General features: G+C 41.6%; 1 pseudogene; it reads right to left on the reverse strand.

The window, feature by feature from the left end:
* Positions 1 to 3,397: 3,397 nt before the first annotated feature.
* On the reverse strand, positions 3,398 to 6,367 carry LOC148019247 (heat shock 70 kDa protein pseudogene; annotated as a pseudogene).
* Positions 6,368 to 6,570: the final 203 nt, after the last annotated feature.

Raw genomic sequence — 6,570 nt, forward strand, 5'->3', positions numbered from 1 at the left:
GTTTTCAACCATCACAAAGCTTCATATAGTGAGTGGATAGAGGAGCTCTAGGAGGTGTATCTTCTAGATTGTGAATTTAACCTATATTTTAAAAATAATAGCAAAGAATTATGAATGAAAATGTTCAATATTAGTTGAAAAATGGCCACATATGGTATCATGGCAAGATTGTCATTCCACACACCCCTCCATTTACACAAAAAATTATACAGAAGATGAATTCCTCATCTACAACTAGTCATTTTGATGTGTTTAAGACTTATGACAAGATTGCTAAAAGTTTTCAGTGGAAGGGCCTTTGGAAGGATGTCAAGACTTTTGTCTCAAGCTGGATTTTATCATTGGCTTACCAATGTCTAAGAAAGGATGGAATAACATTTATGCGGTAGTGGCTAGAATCACCAAGTCAACCTACGTTATTCCCATAAAAGTTCAATATTCAACATCTCAAGTAGCCAATCAATTCATGGAGCATGTTTTTAAGCTAGATGGATTACCATAGGTTACAGTGCAGAATAGAGATACCAAGTTTTTCAGTCCATGGGTACTAAATTAGCTCCTTCTATAGCCTACCATACTTAGATCAATGACCAAAAAGAGAGGGTTAATAAGTGGTTGGAGAATTACTTCAGACCTTTTTTCCATGAAGTAGAATGCATAGGATTTGTGGTTACACTTGGAGGATTTTGCCTATGATAACTCTACTCATTTCCAGCATAGGAGTTTCACCTTTTGAGGCTTTGTATAGATAGTTATTTTCAATGACAAGGTAAACCCTGAAAGCAAGGAAGAATTGGACCACATGAAGTCTCTCCTCAACAATACAAAGTGAGTCTAAAGAAAGCTGAGGATCAAATGAAGTTTTATGCTAATGAGAAAAGGTGGAACCTAGAGTTTCAAGTGTTGGAAAATAGGTTAAATGATGTATGCTACATGATGAGGAGACTTGTATCCCATAAGCACAGTGAGGAGAGTGGAGAAGTTGAAAAGCTATAAAGACGTGATGAGGAGACTTGTATCCCATAAGCACAATGAGGAGAGTGGAGAAGTTGAAAAGCTATAAAGACATGCACTTGCTTCACTTTTCACTGCAGTGCTATTGTACTTTTACTTAGAGTATGTAATCCTATCCACTAAAGATTGTGTTTATGAGTCCAAGCTAATCTATCTTGGAACCTAATTCACTTGAGTGAAAGTTTGTGTCTAGTCATTAGTCTTCATGTCTCTTGCCTATGAGTTCAAGCCTCCATAGCTAAATTGTGTTTAAGATCCATGTTTCTCACACATCAAATCAGGGTTTTGAAGCAATAAAGTCCCGTTCACATGAAAAATCGTCTATTTTACAAGAATTACGTAAAAAATTAATTACTTAAGAACCGTCTGTCGGAACGAGAGTTGGTAAGAAGGAAAAATGGGCAGTTCAAAGGGACAAACACGACTGTAAGGTTGGATGTGAGTCTCAGTACGTATGTTCGCATGAAAAAATCACAAAACAAAGGATAAAGGCAATCGAACAACGAACAACCTCGGGGACAGGGTGAAATAGAATGGAAGAGTGGGGAAGGGACCCAGCAGGGTAAAATAAAGTCATGGTGTAGATGCATGATCATAGCAGGGTATATGCATAGGGGTATGTAACATAAACGCGCAGGGATGCATCGCCACACTTAAAACCTTAGTAGGAAGGGTAAACCGAACAACAAGGACCTAGTACCACACATTAGACCAACCATGAATGTCCCCACACTTAAGACATGACCGTCACTGAGAAACAGAAGGTATAGGGTTAGAAAAACTTGGCCCATATTACTGAGGAGTAATGTCGACTACCGAGGTTACGTCTTGTATCGTTGTCAGCGAGGTAATAGGTGTCTGCACAACACACATTCTTCGTGGCAGGGACCATGCGGCAGCACCCAGGGAGGTAGCTGGTTGAAGGAATTGCAAAAAATTCGTCGATGACAAGGGATATTGTACTCACTCACAATCACTCAAATGGAATGAAAGAGTAGTCACTCGCCCCATTACGAACATCACTCGAGGAAATAATGATGAAAAACCAAAGCTCACACCTGGTTTAGGAATCAACAAGGGGGTGGTGTAGGAGTATGTGTAAGAAGATGAGAATAAGAAATTAGTGTAAGAAATGCTGATAATATGCCATGTCACACAGACATTGGTATATAAGGAGATAAGTTGTAATTTTTCATATCTTTTTGACAAATCAATACATTTACAATCTTTCTCTCCCTTCTTGCTCACAGCTCCTATGGCTTCCTCACCTTTCTTGTCTTTCTCTCTCCAAATCTAGTCTTTCTCTCTCCTCGTCACTCTTATTCTCTCTCTTCATGCAGTCTTTCTCTCTTCCCTTTCTCTCTCCCTAGTTCTCTCTCTGACAAGTGGTATCAGAGCCTTGGTTCTTGGTCCCAGTTAGTCCCTCATTTTCACCTAGTTACAACTTTCTAGTTACATAGAATTTTGAGTCACAGGTACACAAGTACGGGAGCAATAGGGGAGTTTCCAAAGCATCTCTGGACCACAAGGACTGCATGCAGAAGCATTAATGGCAGCTTTCTTGGGAGTTTACACCTCTGGACCACAAGGACTGCATGCAGGAGCATTAATGGCAGCTTTCATGAAGACCACATAGACCATGGCAGCCTTTCTTGGAGTCTTAAATGGAGCTTGGACCAAAAAATGGAGGCAGACAAACAAAGATGGCAGCTCGTTTTGCAAACTCAAGCCAATTTTGAAGGTATTTTGGTAAAGGAGTGGTAACAGCAGTGAGGGAAGGCTTAAGTTAGGGTTACTCTTGAAGAGAGGCCTTTCCTTTCCTCTTCCCAAGCTCTCTTTCAAGCGTGTGACATCTAGAAGCAGGAGATCTTGACCTGGAGAGGCCTGCAATTAGTTCGTTCTGCATTTTGCTATCGATGTAAAGCTTGGAAAGCAAGGACTTTAGCTGCTTGCATTTGGCAGCAAATTGGTCAGGAATTATAGCCTCCTGATGTGTTGATTAATTCCCCTTTTTATCTGCGTGTGGCATTCTTTCTTCCTCTTCTGCTTCATCCTTAGTTACTCCAAAATTACTTGAGATTTCGGCCAATAGCACATCCTCCTCTCCTGATCCTCCTCCTTCATGATACTGTTCTTCCGTTAAGCTTCCATTCGGTACATCTTCTTGCACAAGCTCATCCCGTAGACTCATCATATTGTCAATCTCAGGCCCCTCGCCTTCTCCTCGCAAGTCCAGAAAATCAGCACGTCGGGCCTTCGCACCTCCTTTTACGGCCCTTGCTGTGTTTTCCTCCATTGATGCGAGAGTGCAGATGTCTTCCTCCAGGCTCCATGCATTTTTCTGAATAGTGGATGAAAGAGTCCTCCGGGTGCTTCTTCCACTTCAACCTCGGCTTGTACTTCGTCCTTTCCATAGCGGACTTCGAAGGCATCCTCCGGCTGCTTCTTCCACTGCAACCTCGGCTTGTACTTCATCCTTTCCATAGCGGACTTCGAAGGCATCATGGCGGGTGTGCGGTGCCCCATCCTGCTCATCTGCCTCGACAATCATGCCAAACACTTTGAATAGAGCCTCTTGAGCAGGGCACAAGCTTTGAGTGCCAAGAATTCGGTTTTCTCTGGTCAAGCACGAGAAGATAGCCTGCCATGGAAGATATCCCTTAGGGTAAGTACAAGGGACTGAGCATGCCAGGGGATTGTCTGTTACACTGAGGGTGATAGATTGACGTTGAGAAGCCCCTCCCTGATACATCCTTGCGATGATGGGGTTGCACACGCTCTTCAGCTCCTTCATCTTGTCCTCAAACTCATCTGCCTCGGCTAGGTGATTTTTGGAGCAGTATCCTCGATCTTCTTCTTGTCTGTAGCGTCCAGCTTCCCAGCAATCTTCTCATCTCGGATGGTGTTCCTCATGTTGTAGGCATAGTTCTCCAAGGAATTCTTCAATTCCACTTTCTTCTTGTGCTCCTCGTCCTCAGACTTGTACTTCTCTACATCCTGCACCATCTTCTCAATCTCCTCCTTGCTCAGTCTCCCCTTGTCATTCGTGATGGTTATTTTGTTCTTCTGGCCAGTGGTCCTATCCTCTGCAGAGACATTGACGATGCCATTGGCATCAATGTCGAAACATACAGTAATTTGAGGGATGCCACGGGGGGGCAGGGGGTATGCCAGATAGCTCAAATTTACCAAGCAGATTGTTGTCTCTGGTCTTGGCCCTCTCGCCTAGCAGAGAAAAATCACAAGAAGCATGTGAATGCGGCGTTTGAGTGCACTCTGGACACTGAAGTCACTTCAGATTGTTCACTGGAGGAAACAGAGACATCGTGATCAGAGACGGAACATGGCTCGATATTGAACTTGTGGTCTTCATCAGCAAACCCAAGCTTCAACTCGTTCAAAAGGTTGTAATAGTGGCACTCTTCAAAAGGTTGTAACAGTGGCACTCTACAACCTTTGAAGGGAAATAGCACTTGTTGTGCTCATCAATCCATGCAATTGACCGTACAAAACCAGTCAGCACATTCAATTGCAACATGCCCGAGAAGCTGACAACATACTTCTTCTCATCGATGCAAAACTCAGAAAGAGATCTGCGAAGTTTGAAAGATTCACAAATTATTGACTACAGGGATCGACGATATTATTGATGACTGTAAGACCTTCTTCTTTGCTGGGCATGAGACCACATCAACATTGTTAACATGGGCTTTGCTCTTGAATGTAGTATATACATTCAGGCTTGATATTTCACACTTGCCAATGAAGTGCTAAGAGGTCATATGTGAGGCTTTCTGGATCGCAGATAATGACTCTGATTCTAGTTCAGGATATATATATTTAGGCATGCTACTGGAAGACCAGTGAATCAAATGAGCAGAGTTATGCTAAAGTGCTGTTGTGTTTTGAAGACTCATCTTCAAGAAGACACAGACTCTTTTGCAGCCCTGTTTCATCCTTTGACCACAAGTTGCCTCAGCAGTGAAGTCTTTTCATAAGGCCCCAACATTTTGAAGTTGGAGGTGATTTCATTACAGCATCTGTAGATTGGTCGTATAACAGAAATCTTGAACATACTTTGCGCAAACGTTTTGATGGTATGAAATATGATCTGAAGAAGGTGGAAGAAGTTCTTTATGATGTAAAAATCAGAGGCCTGTTGAAAGATACAGATACAGAGCCTTCTACTGAGAAGGTTGCTGAAGATACTTAAGACTATGTTCTAAAATGTCACAGAGGTGTAGCAGGTGACCATGACCATGTGCCCAATGTTTAATAGGTCCTAGCTATGATGACAAGATTGACATGCACTCTGGCATGTGATGGATTACTATTTGACTGGAAGGCATGATAGTTAAAAGGAATGACCATGCTGACAATGTTGCAACTCTCACTTTTATAGAAGGTTTGTTTACCCAAAAGTCTGATCTGAGTGGTGGTTTCTCCTATGTTTACATACACTCCAAAGCACATCCATGACTTGCTCTGCTGCTGTGAAGTTGACCGAGCTTACAAAGCATGTAACAACAAGAGCTCCCAAGGCTTCAAATTGAGCTAGATCATGTGTTTCAAGGGACCTTGAGATTTCAGAGAGTGAGAATGATTTCTCAGTCACAAGTGTCATGTGCTGTTGTTGAGCAACTTTCAGCTCAACCTCCCATACCACATGCTTTTCTTCCACACTTGGAGAATTTCTTTGCTTTAGCTTATTGGCATTTGAGTTGCTCTGTTTCAGCCAGGGTGTTGTAATAACAGGACAGATTTGGTAATTTTGCTATTGAAATTTGTCAACTCATTCTAACGAGAAAAGAACACTTGGAGTGGATACTGGGCATCACAAGCTTCAAGCGAAGTTATCAAATGCTTCATTTGGACACATATTTCTCAAATTAGAGCCAATTTTGTGTAGGCAGTTCACTAGCAGTTTACTGTGGACAATTCTGGAAATTCTTAAACAGAGAGGGGTATTGCTACTCCTAAATTCAAACCAGGATTTCTACTTGATACTAGACATCCTAACCTTCGAGTCAAGCTATCATACACCTTATTTGGACTTCTATTTTTCAAGGAACAACATATTTCTTCAACTTGACTGCAATGGCAGCTGAGAACAATAGTTCCAGCTTTAGTGAACAACGTTGGCTTCAAACACAAGCTAATGTTGACAAACTTGTAGTTTCGAATGAACAGTGTATTGCTCTTATAAAGGCATATATGGAAAAAATAGCAAGACCTGAATCAAATGCTTATGCTCATGGCCAGCATCAATATGCTGATGGTACACTTGGATCAAATGCTTATGCTTATGGACAACATGTATATGCTGATGGTACACACTATGATCCACATGCATCTTATGAATATGAACAGCAACAATATGCAAATGAATATGAGCAGTATGCAAGTACATCTGGACAACATGTTAATGCTTATAAATATGATGTACCATATCATAATGCAGAGTATCATTCCATTGAACCTTGGCAGTAGAATGGTTATTATGGTCAACATGCTTATGCTTATGAGCATCCATCTCTTCAGCAAAATAGTTCTTAT

The sequence above is a fragment of the Lygodium microphyllum genome, chromosome 20, assembly GCF_053477565.2.
Source record: "Lygodium microphyllum isolate KBCC chromosome 20, Lygodium_microphyllum_v1.1.10, whole genome shotgun sequence".
NCBI lineage: Eukaryota > Viridiplantae > Streptophyta > Polypodiopsida > Schizaeales > Lygodiaceae > Lygodium > Lygodium microphyllum.